The sequence below is a fragment of the Eulemur rufifrons genome, chromosome 30, assembly GCF_041146395.1.
Source record: "Eulemur rufifrons isolate Redbay chromosome 30, OSU_ERuf_1, whole genome shotgun sequence".
Taxonomy (NCBI): domain Eukaryota; kingdom Metazoa; phylum Chordata; class Mammalia; order Primates; family Lemuridae; genus Eulemur; species Eulemur rufifrons.
In genome coordinates this window covers 86,435,637-86,452,559 of record NC_091012.1, presented here as the reverse complement: position 1 = coordinate 86,452,559, position 16,923 = coordinate 86,435,637, and the positions used below count along the sequence as shown (strand labels likewise).

Below are 16,923 nucleotides of genomic sequence, written 5' to 3'. Positions count from 1 at the left end.
AGGGGGAAATAATGTATCTTAGTTGTTTTAATTTACATTTTCAACATTATTAGTGAAGTTGAATAAATTTTCATGTGTCTATTGGCATTTTGGATTTCTTATTTTGTCCATTGTCTGACATAGTTTTGGGGTATAATTTACATACCATAAAATTCACCCTTTTAAAGTATCAAACTCAGTAATTTTTAGCATATTTACAGACTTGTGCAACCATCACCACTATATAATTCCAGAACATTTTTTTTTTTTGAGACAGAGTCTCACTCTGTTGCCCAGGCTAGAGTGCCATGGCGTCAGCCCAGCTCACAGCAACCTCAAACTCCTGGGCTCAAGCAATCCTTCTGCCTCAGCCTCCCAAGTCGCTGGGACTACAGGCATGTGCTACCATGCCCAGCTAATTTTTTCTGTATATTTTTATCTGTCCAGATAATTTCTTTCTATTTTTTAGTAGAGACGGGGTCTCGCTCTTGCTCAGGCTGGTCTTGAACTCCTGACCTCAAGTGATCCTCCCACCTCGGCCTCCCAGAGTGCTAGGATTAGAGGCGTAAGCCACCGCACCCAGCCCCAAAACATTTTTATTACTACAAAAAGGAGACCCGTGCATTAATATATGTTTTTGTAGTTTATTTACATGGTGTTTTTTACTACATAAACCTTTTTAATTTCATATATTTAAATTTTAAGATCTTTTCCTTTATGGTTTCTGCTTTTGGCTTATGCTTAGAAAGGCCTCTCCCACCAAGTTTTGTTGTCATTAATTAATATTCACGTTTATATATTTCCAGCATTTTCTGTTTTTTATTTTACATTTTGGTCTTTAACTCAGTTGGAATCAATTTTGGTATAAGATATAAGATGGGGTCTAAAAATGTTCACCTTAAATGGTTAGCACATTATCCTAACACCACTTACTGATTTCCCCGGTGATTTGAAATGTTGCCCTTATTATATACTAAATTCTTGTATATACATATATGTCTATTGCTGGAACTTTCTTTCCTTTTTTTCTTTTTTCTTTTTTTTTTTTTTTTTTTTTTGAGACAGGGTCCCACCCCGTCACCCTGGGTAGAGTGCGACGGTGTCATCATAGCTCACTGCAACCTCAAACTCCTGGGCTCAAGGGTTCCTGCTGCCTCAGCCTCCCAAGTAGCTGGGACTACAGGCGTGTGCCACGATGCCTGGCTAATGTTTCTATTTTCTTTTTTTTTTTTAGTAGAGATGGGGTCTTGAACTCCTGAGCTCAAGCAATCCTCCTGCCTTGGCCTCCCAGAGTGCTAGAATTACAGGCTTGAGCCACCATGCCTGGGCTGGAACTTTTCTGTTGCAAGGATCTTTCTGTTTATTCTGACATCAGCACAAGACTTTTTAAAAAATAGACTTTATTTTTTAGAGCAATTTTAGGTTACTGCAAAATTGAACAGAAGGTATGAAAATTTCTCATATACTCCCTATCCCCCTGCCAACATACATAGCCTCCCTCATTATCAGCATCCCTCACCAGGGTGGTACATTTGTACCAGTTGATGAACCTACACTGACACATCATTATTACGCAAAGTTCATAGTTTACATTAAGGCTTGCTCTTGGTGTTGTACATTCTATGGGTTTGGACAAGTTTACAATAACATGTATCTACCACTGTAGATAGTATCATAGCAGAGTATTTTCACTGCCTTAAAAATCCTCTGTGCTCTGTCTCTTCATCCTCCCTGCCAACCCCTGGCAACTACTAATTTTTTTACTATCTCTATAGTTTTGCCTTTTCTAAAATGTTGTATAGATGGAATTATACAGTATGTAGCCTCTTCAGATTGGCTTCTGTCACTTAGTAATATGCATTAAGTTCCCTCCATGTCTTTTCATGGCTTGATAGCTCATTTTTTTTTGTGCTGGATAATATATTCCATTTCTTGCTGTACCACAGTTTATTTATCTATTCACCTACTGAAGGCCATCTTGGTTGCTTCCAAGTTTTAGCAATTATGAATGAAGCTATTATAAACATCTGTGTGCAGCTTTCCATGTAGAAATAAGTTTTCTAGTGCTTTGAGTAAATACCAAGGAGTACAATTGCTGGATGATACAGTAAAAGTTTATTTAGTTATGCCAGAAACGGCACAACTGTCTTCCAAAGTGGCTGTACCATTTTGCATCCCTACCAGCAAGAAATGAGAGTTTCTATTGCTCTACATACTCTCCAGCATTTGGTATTGTCAGTGGTCTGGATTGTGGTGATTCAAGGTTATTAAGTATGAAATGTCTGATTTCCTTAAGTATTAAGTTTGACAGTTGATATCTCTGACATTTCACTTTGACAGTTCTTATTTTATTTTTATTGTGAAGATACATCCTCAGTCTTTCAAATGCACATTGGGGCTTGTGATTATCTTTCAAAATTTTTATAGAGCATTTTTTGTGAAAACATAGATAAGTCAAAAATTTGTGTTATTTCCAAATATGAGTTCTGTCTTAGAACCAGTGTAGCACAGACAGCTCGAAATATCAATGAAGTGTTTGGGAAGGATGTGGCTAATGAATGTACAGTAAGTCGATGGTTTGAGAAGTTCCATTCTGGTGATTTTAATCTTGAAAATGAGCCACATGAGCGACCTGAGACCAAGATGGATAATGATGAGCTGAAAGCTGTAGTGGAAGCGAATCCATCTCAACCTATGTGTGAATTAGAAGCAAGGTTTGATGTTATTATTCCAACAATATTGGGCCATTTGAAACAAATTGGCAAGGTAAAGAAGCTGGATAGATGGGTTCCACATGAATTAAACGAGCGTCAGAAGAGAAGTCGTCTCAAAGCTTGCCTTTCTTTGCTGTCACAACATAACGGTGAACCATTTCTATACTGTATTGTTATGTGTGATGAAAAATTGATTCTTTTTGACATTTACAAGCATTTGGCACAATGGTTGGATAAAGATGAAGTGCCAAAACACAGTCCAAAACCGAATATTCATCAAAAAAAACTAATGGTGTCTGTTTGGTGGTCCAGCATTGGTATTATCCACCACAGCTTCATGAAACCTGGTCAGTCGATTATAGCAGATGTGTACTGAAACTAATTAGATGAAAATATGAGGATGCTTGTGATTAAGCAGCTGAGATTGGGCAATAGAGACAGGCCAGCACTCTTGCAAGACAACACTTGACTACTTGTGGCACAAACAGCACTGCTCAAACTACAGAAGCTAGACTTGGAAACTCCCTGTTATCCACCATATTCTGTAGACCTTCCACCAACTGATTACCACTTCTTCCAGGCTTTAGACCACTTCTTGCTAGGAAAAATATTCAATACTCAACAAGCTGTGGAAAATGCTTTTTGTGATTTCATCGCCACTTCTTTGCTGCTGGCATAAACAAGCTACTGTTAAGATGGCAAAACTGTGTCCATAGTTTAGGTGCACACTTTGCTTAATCATACTGCTTCTTGTTTAAGATATAATAAACTACACTTTGACTTGAAATTGGACATTTCATATTTAATGACTTAATAAATATGTAGTGGTATCTCATCATTGTTTTAATTTGCATTTCCCTGATGACATATGATGTTGGGCATCTTTTCATGTTCTTATTTTCATGTATCTTCTTTGGTGAGGTGTCTGTTAAGGTCGTTGGCCCATTTTTAAATCAGGTTGTTTGTTTTCTTAGTATAAGACTTTTTAATAATTAAAACCTTTAAAGACATCTTAACGTCTGGTAGGGTAATTAGCATCATTATCCTTTTAGCAATGGCTTTTATAAAATTAATGACAGACTTCAAATGTTTGGTCAAACTAAGTTGTCATTTCCAGCCTCACCAAACTTTTATCATTTTTTGTAGTGTACTTATTCTTAACAAGTTATGGCAAATATAAAATAAATGTTTTTTCAGCTTATTCTATATAGATGGTTAAATACTGACAGTTATTTTTTGTTTTCATAGGCATTTAATGTTTTATGCATTAGTGGTTTTCAGCACTATTTTGTCTTTTTTTTTTTTTTTTTTTTTTTTTTGAGACAGAGTCTTACTCTGTTGCCCGGGCTAGAGTGCTGTGGTGTCAGCCTAGCTCACAGCAACCTCAAACTCCTGGGCTCAAGCAATCCTACTGCCTCAGCCTCCCGAGTAGCTGGGACTACAGGCATGTGCCACCATGCCTGGCTAATTTTTTCTATATATATTTTTAGTTTTCTGGTTAATTTCTTTCTATTTTCAGTAGAGACGGAGTCTCACTCTTGCTCAGGCTGGGCTCGAACTCCTGAGCTCAAACGATCCACCCGCCTCCGCCTCCCAGAGTGCTAGGATTACAGGCCTGAGCCACCGCGCCTGGCCTATTTTGTCTTAAAACTAAAATTGTAGAATGGATTTTTTCCCTATGAATAAAGCCATAATGTTACAGGCAGTCCTTGATTTACCTACAGATTATATCTGACAAGGTTGAATCATGTGATTGTTTTGATGGGGGGGAAAAAGGTATTCCAACCTACAAATAGTCTTCTTAGATTCTAAGATAGACTACTGGCCCGGCGCGGTGGCTCACGCCTGTAATCCTAGCACTCTGGGAGGCCGAGGCGGGTGGATTGCTCAAGGTCAGGAGTTCGAGAACAGCCTGAGCAAGAGTGAGACCCCGTCTCTACTAAAAATAGAAAGAAATTATATGGACAACTAAAACTATATATAGAAAAATTAGCCGGGCATAGTGGCGCATGCCTGTAGTCCCAGCTACTCAGGAGGCTGAAGCAGGAGGATCGCTTAAGCCCAGGAGTTTGAGGTTGCTGTGAGCTAGGCTGACGCCACGGCACTCACTCTAGCCTGGGCAACAAAGTGAGACTCTGTCTCAAAAAAAAAAAAAAAATAAGATAGACTACTGCACCAAGACCCCATATTTAACCCATAACATGGTTGAAAAGTAGCTGACTTATTTGTAATGTCAAATAGTTGAATTCTACTTCCTTTTATCTTCCTGGGATAATGATAGCTGCCTGTCTGAGGCAAGAAAAATTTCATATACATTAAAAACATGTTTTTTTCCTTTAGTCTACTATTGACATGGCAGTCGTTCCTCAGCCCCTGGTGGAAAGGCATATGTTTATATAATAGATACTTGGGGAATATTTTTCACTTTCTGGAAACCTGTCCCCACCTGTGTTCTTTACAAGGTATCAGTATTTTTCAAGCATTCTCTCCACACCACCCCCATCTTTGGCTGGTTTTACTTCATGTCTTTTGCAGATATTGTCCTATTAGGTTAATCCTTTTGAGGCTATTGTTAGCTATGGACTCCAGCCTGAATTGGCTGTATGAGTGTGAGTGAGTCTGAGCCTTAGCTTCCTTAATTTTTAGAGGCAGCTACCACCCTATTTATCTAGCAGGATTATTGTGAGATTCATGTATATGAAAGTTTTTTCAACTATTCAGTGCCATCAGAATCTGAAGCACCTATATTGTTGTCATAGGACAACTTATTTCTAGAGATGCTGTGACTTGCTCAGGATTCACCAAAATGGCCAGTAAAACACAATGCCTTGTTAAAATTTGAATGTTCTGTTCTCTTTTGACCTTACTGATACTTAAGTATTGCCATCTAATATTTTAGGAATGATCAAATGAAAAGAATTATTACTTTTCATTACTTTTGTTTTTTTTTTTTTGAGCTGTGACTCCAGACAGGATCCAAAGAGGAGTTTTAAAAATCTCTTCTCTGGGTTTTATGGAGAGTTACTTTACCCTTCTGTGTTAGCCTCTTAAAGCACTGCGTCAACTTTAAAAGGGCACAGGAAAGGGCGCTACTCCAGCTGTTTCATCTGGAATCTTAGTCCTCTGTTTATATAATGGCAGTTGTCTGATGAAAGAAATTAGTATTTTGAAAGCAGGTTAAGTAGTAAGATTAATTTTCATTTTAAAGGCTTATGCAATTTAAAATAAAGAGATGTATTATATAAAATAATAGAGAAGCTAATGCTTTCCCCTTTTGTTTTCATCTTAGAGGTGGTAGTGATTTTAAATAAAAGCAAATGGATAAGAAAAAATTAAATTGATCTAGAAATATTATATAGATACTCTGAAGGCAACTAGCTCAATGTTGTTGGCACAGCTAGATCATCAATATATTTAATAAAACAGACATTTTTATAGCCCTGGTATAATAGAAATGGGTGATTTGGGCTGTTTATATGTTTGAGTTTATCATTGGTCTCACTTATTGAACTATTCAATTTCAGTAACTTTTCTCTTAATTTTTCCATACTTTCTATATTTTTTCTTCCTAATTTCCCCTTAAAATGAGCTGGCTTTTAAAAGAATCATTATAGTGAAGTTATTTAGACAAAAAGTATAGGGAACCTTATAACATACCTTGTATGTACTATCCAGCCTAAGAAGTTAAACATTACATATATAGTTACAATTACCCTTTGTGCTCCTCTCTAATCGCACCCATTTCTCCCCCCTCAAACTCCTGAATTTGGAGTTTACCATTACTGTGCTCGTATTTATATTTTGACTAACACAGCTACATATGTGTACATGCAAAAACAATATATGACATTGTTTTTTGCTTTTAAACTTTTGTATCCTTTTTTGAGGTTTGAATCTCTGTTGTTTTATTTATCTACAATAAGAACTAGGAACAGTTACTTAACATCTCTCAGTCATGAGATTCTCAATTTACTGGGTTGTTGTAAGGATTTATTAATTCAAAAATATTTATTAAGAATCTCGGCCGGGCGCGGTGGCTCACGCCTGTAATCCTAGCACTCTGGGAGGCCGAGGTGGGCGGATCGTTTGAGCTCAGAGTTCGAGACCAGCCTGAGCAAGAGCGAGACCCCATCTCTACTAAAAATAGAAAGAAATGATATGGACAGCTAAAAATATGTATAAAAAAAAATTAGCCGGGCATGGTGGTGCATGCCTGTAGTCCCAGCTACTCGGGAGGCTGAGACAGGAGGATCGCTTGAGCTCAGGAGTTTGAGGTTGCTGTGAGCTAGGCTGATGCCACGGCACTCACTCTAGCCTGGGCAACAGAGTGAGACGCTGTCTCAAAAAAAAAAAAAAAAAGAATCTTATATACCTAGGATAGTTCTAGTTAATGAACTACAAAAACAAATAAATGTATCCCTTAGTGAGCTTATAGTCTAGTGCATCAGGACAGATAAATGTAAAATCTACACACTAAGTTGTAATAGCAACTATGATACACACACAGGGTTCAGTAGATACATAAAAGAGGATTGAATACTTTTAAATGGCTTTATGGAAAAGACATATCTTCTACCAGACAGTGATTAAAAAGGCTGCAAGAATTTAACCTGCTGCATTATAACTTTACTTATAAATGGCATTTAGTGTTATTACTGTACAATTTCACTTCAAAGTTTGGTAAAATGATGAAGTTGGCATCATGTCCAGAATTGTAATATCAGGAGTCAGGCTAGAGCATGGGATTTGGTAGAATATGGAGCAAAGAGAACTTGATGCCAAGATTTATGTAAAGACTGTCCCAGAAGAAAGAGGACTATAGAAGCTTGTGTCATATTGCAGAGCAAAAGTAGTGGGTAATAAGGACCAAAGTCAAGCAATGGCAACTAAGAACAAAGAACAAATTTCAGAGTATGGAATGCTTTCCCCCACCACCCCGCAACATACACACCTGGAAATGTTATTGAGTGGAAATGTCAGGTTTTAGTCTAAAATGTGGGTTCTTGACATGCTTATGGCTGAAGAATGACCAGACGCACCAAAGTAAGGCAAGCACAAAAATGAGGTTTATTGAGGAGAGAAAGATAGGATTATAGCACAAGAGCAAGATAGAGGTTTACAGAGCATGATACATACGCTACAGATGACGACTGGACCCATTGTCACAGCAAGGGAAGAGCAAAAGGAAGGGTGCAAAAGGTGTATCCTTTTTTTAAAAAAAAATATATCAGCATTTTATTTTTTTATCCACGATCATTGTTTTATTTTATTTTGTATATCTTTAAAATGTATATGGATGGTATCGAACTCTATCACTTTGCAGTTTGCTTTTTTTCTTAGAACATTGCTTTTAATATTTTTTATGCTGATACTTGCAGCTCTAGTTCATTCATTTAAAAAATTTTATTGACACATTGTAATTGTACACATTTATGGGGTACAATTTGATGTTTCAGTACATACATATGTTGTATAATGATCAAATCAGGGTATTTAGCATATCCATCACCTCATACATTTATCATTTCTTTGTGATGAGAACATTCAAAAACCTTTCTTCTAGTTATTTTCTTTTTACGAGACAGAGTCTCACCCTGTCTCCCAGGCTGGAGTGCAGTGGAGTGATCATAGCTCACTGCAGCATCAGATTCCTGGGCTCAGGTGATCCTTCCATCTCGGCCTACTGAGTAGCTGGGACTACAGGCATGTGCCACCACTCCCACCTAATCTTCTAGCTATTTTGTAATATACAATACTTTACTGTTAACAAAACACCAGAATTTATTTCTCCTATCCAATTATCACTTTATACCTCATTCACCAACCTCTTTTCATCCTCTCTTCCCCCATCCTTTTCCCAGTCTCTGGTAACTACTGTCCTACTCTCTGCTTCTATGATATCAACTTTTTTTTTTAGATTTCATGTATGACTGAGATCATGCAGTATTTGTTTTTCTGTGTCTAGCTTATTTCACTTAACATCTTCTAGGTCCATCCTTGTTGTCACAAATGACAAGATTTCACTCTTTTATGGCTGAATAGTATTCCATTGTGTGTGTGTGTGTGTGTGTGTGTGTATCGTATTTTCTTTTTCTTTTTATTTCATCTTATTATTATGGGGGATACAGAATTGCAGGTTACATACATTGCCCATATACCGCCTTTCCCCCCAAGTCAAAGCTCCAGGCGTGTCCGTTCCCCAGACAGTGCGCGTTGCACCCATCATGTCATATTTTCTTTATTCATTCATCTGTTGTTGGATTCTTGAGTTGACTCCATATCGCAGCTATTGTAAATAGTGCTGCAATAAACATGGGAGTGCAGATTATCTCTTCAACATACCAATTTCATTTCCTTTGGCTATATACCCAGTAGTGAGATTTCTGGATCATATAGTAGTTCTATTTTTAGTTTTTTGAGAAATCTCTATACTGTTTTTCATAGTGGCTGTACTAATTTACAATTCCACCAACAGCGTATAATTGTTCCCTATTCTTTACATCCTTGCCAACACTTGTTTTCTTTTGTCTTTTTGGTAATAGCCATTCTAACTGGAATGAGGTGGTATCTCATTGTGATTTTGATTTGTATTTCTCTGGTAATTAGTGATGTTGAGTATTTTTTCATGTTGGCCATTTGTATGTCTTCTTTCGAGAAATGTCTATTAAGGTCTTTTGCCTATTTAAAAATCTGGTTGTTTGTGTTTTGTTATTATTGAGTTGTTTAAGTTCTTTATATATTCTGGACATTAACCCCTTGTCAGATGTATAGTTTGAAAATATTTTCTCCCATTCTGTATGTTGTCTCTCCACTTTGTTAATTGTTTCCTTTTCTGTGCAAAAGGTTTTCAGTTTGATGTAATCCCATTTGTCTTGTCTGTGCTTTATAGGACTTAAAAAAAAAAAATCTTTGCCCAGCCCAATGTCATAAAGTATTTACCCTATGTTTTCTTCTAGTAGTTTGATAGTTTTGAGTTTTATATTTAATGCATTTTGAGTTGATTTTTGTATATCAAAATACAAAAATTGTGAGAGGTAGGGGTCTAGTTTCATTCTTCTGCATGTGGCTATCCAATTTTCCTCGCACTATTTGTTAAAGAGACTGTCTTTTTCCCAGTGTGTGCTTTTGCTACCTTTGTTGAAAATCAGTTAGCATAGGTACATGAATTTATTCTGTTCTATTGCTCTATGTGCCTGTTTTTATGCCAGTACCATAAGGTTTTGGCTACTATAGCCTGGTAGTATATTTTGAAATCAGAGAGTGTGATGCTTCCAGCTTTGTTCTTTTTGCTTAGGATTACCCTGGCTATTTGGAATCTTTGTGGTTTGATATGAATTTTAGGATCGTTCTCTCTCTTTCTGTGAAGATTGTCATTGGTATTTTGATAGGGATTGCATTGAATCTGTAGATTGCTTTGGGTAGTATGGACATTATAACAATGTTAATTCTTCTTATCCATGAGCATGGGATGTCTTTCCATTGGTTTGTATCCTCTTCAGTTTCTTTCATGAGTGTTTTGTAGTTTTCATTGTGGAGGTATTTCACCTCTTTAGTTAAATTTATTCCTAAGTATTTTATTTCATTTTTTGTAGCTATTGTAAATGGGATTAGTTTTTTGATTTCTTTTTCAGCTAGTTCATTATTGGTATATAGAAAAACTACTACTGATTTTTGCATGTTGATTTTGTATCCTGTGATTTTACTGAATTCGTTTATTAGTTCTAATGTTTTTGTGCACATATAGTAGTAACATTCATCAGGTGTTGGGCAGGTGGGGACCGGGGAGGAAGGGATGGGTATATTCACCTGTGGTGCTCCCCGTCTGGGGAGTGGACATGCTTGAAGCTCTGACTCGGGTGGGGCAAAGGTAATATATGTAACCTAAACATTTGTACCCCTGTAAGATGCCGAAATAAAAAATAAAAAGAATCAGGTCATCTGCAAACAGGGGCAATTTGACTTCCTTCTGAAACTTTTTTTCTCAACTGTGTTTATGGGTTTCATCCATGTTGCTATTTGTTTCAGGGTTTTTCAACCTCAGTGTTATTGACATTTGGGGCTGCATAATTCTTTGTTGTAAGGGGCTTTCTTGTCCATTATAGGATGTTTAGCAGTGTCCTTGACCTCTACCCACTAGATGCCAGTAGCAGTCCCTCAGCCTTGCCTGAGTTGTGACAACCAAAAATGTCTCCAGACATTGGGAAATGTCTCATTGGTGGTGAAATCACTCCTTCTCCCTTTGATAACCATTATTCCAGTTCGTTCATGTTAACTTCTGTATCATACTTCACTATAAATACACCACAACCTATTTTTTCTTTTTTTTTTTTTTTTTTTGTTGATGGACGTCTAGATTATTTCCAAAGTTTTAACTACTAGGAACACTGTTGCAATGAGTATTTTTATTCATGTTTGCACATGTGTGACTCTGTCTAGGGTAATATGCTTAGGAGTGAAAATGTTGAGTTTTAGTATGTGTATATCTTCAACTATACACAAGCAATTTCCATAATTTTTATAGTAATTTACACTCTAACCACCTGAACAAGAGAGATCCTGTTGTTCCACATTCTTACCAACACTTGGTGGTATCAGATTTTGAAATTTTTATCTAACCTGATGGGGGTAAATGATATTCATTGTGGTTTTAATTTGTATTTCCTTGATTACCACAAGGACAAAAAATTATCCAGATAGACTTGTATCCAAAAAAAGAATTGACTCATACTGTATGATAGTTTATTAAGGATACAGAAATGTTTCCCAAATTATAAGTATTATTTTAGGTTAATTTTAAAATGATGTTTGACGTTCTGTGAGCACCATTAAGAAGTGGTTTCAAGCAATCAGACTTCCTTCGTGCCATGTTTTGTACTCAACTTCTGTAGTTTCTGTTTCCAAACCAGAGATGATGATCTAGTTATAATACTGTTCTTCCTCTTAGAAAATGATATCACTGATGATGATTACCATCTGTGTTTAGGGAGTGGCTTGAAAAACTTTAATAACTAGAAGTTATTTCCCTCAGTGTTGTTGGATGCTCTTGTTCTCAGAGTCACTCATTACTAAGAGCTGGATGCCAGATCTGTCTCTTTGATATTGTGATTTCCCAGAAGCCTACATTTTTTCCCATACCATATTAAGTTGTTTATACTTTTACTCTGTTTTCTGAGTCATTTTGCTAAATGCAATAGGAGGTTACAAAAGATATTCCTTGTTTTATGCCTATCTTTAAGACATTTAAAATTAAAAAAGATGGACATAACATATAACAAAATCAATTAGAGTTGTGTATATATGTAATAGAGAAGTAAGAGTGAGATGGAATTCCTCTGAGGTTTGTGTGTAAAGTCCAATTTAAGTAGAATTTAAAAAAACCAATAGAGGTGAATTATGAAAGCAGAAATATATATATATATATATATATATATATGTATATATATTCAGAGTTGGTTTGACATGCTTAAATTAAAATGTAGTGAGAAAATTGGCTGTATTAATAATGTATTAATAATTTTTGTTTGTGCTCACACATTCTGGCCTCTCCAATATGTACTTCCTGGGTGAATTATCTAGTGCTTCTCTGCTTAACTGGTCTCTCTCAGTTCCTCAGGAAGCCTGAGAGATACTCTAGTACTTTGGTCTGGGGCATACCCCATAATAAAACTGTATTTAAGTCTTATATTCCTAACTAACCAGGTAAATTAGCCTTCATCTGCTGAATATATTTCATTCCAAAAGTTTGTTACCAGTTCTACTTGTTGAACTTGACGTTTTCCCATTTTCCCATAAATCAGTTTAGTTAGTTTTGGTAATGTTCCTAGATCAGCCCTCAAAAGCCCCATTTGACTCATAAGATTTGGGAGCTATATAGCACTAAGTCTGAGTGCTGTGTCCTGGAGGCAGACAGCTATGTGCTATAAGAGGAATAAGGAAGAATTTCCTTTTTTCTTAAAGTACAGGACCATCCTTAGGCAAAATTTTGATAGGATCCATTTGTTTTAGATATTCTTCTACTTCCATTTTTATATCCTTGTACTGCTTCCCACTGACCCTCTCCCAAGGCCCTAATGCCTTCATGTTTGCCTTAAGTACCCCATCTTGCACTCTCTACCTGGGCCCATCCTGTTCCCTTCATCCCAAGTGTCCTTTGCTCCCAATTACCTGCCTTTCAAGTCCTATCTGGGCTTTTGTTCTCTAGTAGTAACTGACTTTATGTAGGTATTAGGAGGTGTAATCCCAACTATCAGCTCTCTACTTATGAAACAATAGTTTGTATTTTAAAAAGAACATACAATGGATGTCAAGACAACTGACCTGGATTCTTTAAAAAGTCACTTCATGGAGGAAAAGATATTTGGAGGGGGCTGTTCTAGATTAAATGAAACAAAAGAGACATTACTAGCCAAATGCAATCTGTGAACCTTGTCTGGATCCTGAATTGGGAAAAATAAAAGCTATAAAGATTGTTCTTGAGACCTTTGGGAAAATTTAAATAGAGAACAGATATTATATGCACAATCATTGGTTTTCTTAGCTGTGATAATGATATTGTAGTTATGTATGAGTTCTTATTCTTTGGAAATTCATGCTGAAGTATTATGATTTGTAAAAGTTATATTCACATGGTTTAAGAAAATTAGAAAAAATACAGCAAAATGTTAACAATTGAGTTAATGGGAATATACAGATGTTCATTGTACTATTTCAGCTTTTATATATGGCTGATATGAGTCAATTTCAAATCAAGTCAAATTATAAATTATCATTGTTCCAGAATTAGTGCTATTTGAATATTAAGACCAAGAGAGGTGGAGCTAGGGATGAATTTTTCTTTTAGCTTTTCTAAGATTTTTACATTTTAAAAATGAATAGCAATAACAAAAGAAAAAGTAGATAAATTGGACTTCTTCAGAATTAAAACTTTTTTACATCAATGGACACTATCAAGAGAGTGGAAAGATAACCAACTGAATAGGAGAAAATATTTGGAAATCATATGTCTGATAAGGGATTAATATCCAGATATATAACGAGCTCCTGCAATTCAACAACAAAATGATCCTATTAAAAAATGAATAAAGTACTTGAATAGACATTTCTTCAAAGATACAAAAATAGCCAATAAGCACATGAAAAGATGCTTGACATCACTAGTAATCAGGGAAATGTCAATCAAAGCTGTAATGAGATACCACTTCATACTCACTGGGATGGCTGGAATAAAAAAATCAGATAATACCAAGTATTGGTGAGGAGGTAGAGAAATTGGAACCCTAATACACTGCTGGTAGGGATGTAAAAATGGTACAGCTGCTTTGGAAAACAGTCTGGCAGTTCCTCAATCAATTAAACATAGAGTTTTTATACAACCCAGCAAGTCAACTCTTAGATATTACCCAAGACAGAAGTCCCCAACCTTTTTGGCACCAGGGACTGGTTTCATGGAGGTAATTTTTCCATGGACCAGGGAGGGGGGATGGTTTCGGGATGATTCAAGTGCATTACATTTATTGTGTAGTCAAACCTCTTTGCTAATGATAATCTGTATTTGCAGCTGCTCCCCAGTGCTAGCATCACTGCCTCAGCCCTACCTCAGATCATTAGGCATTAGATTCTTGTGAGGAACATGCAACCTAGATCCCTTGCATGCTCAGTTTACAATAGGGTTCGTGCTTCTCTGAGAATCTAATGCCGTTGCTGATCTGACAGGAGGCAGAGCTTATGTGGTAATGCCAGCGATGGGGAAGGGCTGTAAATACAGCTGAAGTTTCGCTCACTGGCCCGCCACTCACCTCCTGCTGTGTGGCCTAGTTCCTAACAGGCCATGGACGAGTACCGGTCCACAGCCCAGGGGTTGGGGACTGCAGACCTAAGAGAAATGAAAACACAAAAATTTGTACATTAATATTTATAGCAGCATTATTCATAATAGTCAAAATGTTGAAACAGCCCAAACGTTCTTCAGCTGACAAATGGGTAAGCAAAATATGGTATATCCATAAGATGGCATATTATTCAATCATAAAAAGGAATGATGTACTGATATGTGCTATAACATGGAAGAACATTGAAAACATACTACATGAAAGAAGCAAATCACAAAAGAACACATATTACGTGATTCCATTCAAGAAGTGTCCAGAAAAAGAAAATCTATATAGACAGGTAGTAGATTAGTGGTTGCCTAGGACTGAAGGTGGTGGGCTAAGGAGGTGGTGAGTGATAGCTAAAGTATTTGTTTTTTGAGGGTGATGAAAATGTTCTAAAATAGACTGTGGTGATGGTTGCACAAGTCTGAAAATACACTAACACTATTGAATTCTATACTTTAAATGTGTGAATTATAAGGTATGTGAACTATATCTCAATAATGCTGTTTAACAAACGGTGCTGGGAGAACTGGACATACACACATAAAAGACTGTACATTGAATCCTTGCCATATACCATATGTAACAATTAAAATGGATTTAAAACCTAAATATAAGAGCCAAAACTATAAAAACTATTAGAAGAAAACATAAATCTTCTTAACCTTGGGTATGACAATGGTTTTTTAGATATGACACCAAAAACACAAGCAACAGAAGAAAAAAATAGATAAGTTGGATTTATAAAAATTAAAAGCTTTTGTGATTCAGCAGAGGCCATTAAGAAAGTGAAAAGAATGAAATGCTGATACATTCTACACATCGATATACCTTGAAAATATTATGCTAAGTGAAAGAATTCATACACAAAAAGCCGCTTATTGAATGAATCCATTTATGTAAAATGACCAGTACAGGCAAATCCATAGAGGTAGGAAGTGTTTACTAGGGGCTGTGAGTGGAGAGGAATAGAGAGTGATTGATAATGGGTATAGGGTTTCTTTTTGAAATAACGAAAATATTCTGCAACTACATACTCATTATGGTTGGACATCCTTGTGGATGTACTAAAAACCTACGAACTGTATACCTTATAGCATGTGAATTATATCTCAATTTTATAAAAGAATATATATGTCTTAGATCAAGCTGCTCTAACATAATACTATAGACTAGGTGGTCCAGTTGTTCAAAGCGTCACAGAAACGCATTGGAGAAGTTATTAATAGAAGAGTCTGTTAATCATCTTGCTTTGTTAGTAGCAGAGGGCATGGTTCAGCAGCATTTTCTGTTAAAGGTTTCTCTGACCTTAGCAAAACTAAAGTGATACAGTAATCATTTTTATACCATTTGGAGTAAAAGGTACAAAAGGTTATATACTGAAAATTCTTTTTCTCACCCTTATCTCCTAACCCTCATTTCCCCTCACCAGAGGAAACCACTGTTTCCGTAGGATATGTTAGGTTGATCTGTATGAAATTACCACTGTATGTCTATTTTTACATGACTCAATGGTGATTTCATGTGGTTCAACCTAATATCAGTGAAAAAACAGAGTCCCGCCTTCATGGAATTTTCATTCTAGTGGGAAGTGCATTAGTTAATTATTGCAGTATAACAAATCACCCCAAAATTTAGTGGCTTAAAGCAATAAACATTTATTATCTCACAGTTTCTGTGGGTCAGGTATTTCAGAGTGGCTTAGCTGGGTTTTTCTGGCTCAAGTTCTCTCATGAAGTTGTACTCAATATGTTGGCTTGGGCTACAGTCATTTAAAGGCTTAACTTGGGTCTGAAGGAGCAGTTTACAAGACTGTTCACTCACCTGGCTATTGGTAAGAGGCCTCCATTTCTTGCCACATGAACCTCTCCATAAGGATGGCCTCATATATGGCAGGTGGCATTCCCCCGATTAGGTGATTCAGGAGAGGACTAAGAGGAAGTCACAACACCTTTTTTTTCCTCTTGCAATACCTTTTATGACTTAGTCTTGGAAATCACACCTTGTCACTTCTACCATAGTCTATTTGGTGTTTTTATATTGTTGTTGTTGTTGGGTTTTTTTGTTGTTTTTTTTTTTTTTTTTTTTTTTTTTTTTTTTGAGACAGAGTCTTATTCTGTTGCCCAGGTGAGTGCCATGGCATCAGCCTAGCTCACAGCAACCTCAAACTCTTGGGCTCAAGAGATCCTTCTGCCTCGGCCTCCTGGGTAGCTGGGACTACGATGCCAAGCTAATTTTTCTGTTTTTAGTAGAGATAGGGTCTCGCTCTTGCTCAGGCTGGTCTCGAACTCCTGACCTCAAGCAATCCTCCTGCCTCGGCCTCCCAGACTGCTAGGATTACAGGCATGAGCCACTAC

At 36.6% G+C, this 16,923-nt stretch overlaps 1 non-coding gene across 1 annotated transcript; it reads right to left on the bottom strand.

Annotated features, from left to right (window-relative positions):
• Window positions 1-5,648: 5,648 nt before the first annotated feature.
• LOC138379352 (small nucleolar RNA SNORA26) lies at window positions 5,649-5,771 on the bottom strand. The gene has a single exon (XR_011232118.1). It is a non-coding gene; the product is annotated as a small nucleolar RNA SNORA26 (small nucleolar RNA).
• Between the last annotated feature and the right edge of the window lie 11,152 nt (window positions 5,772-16,923).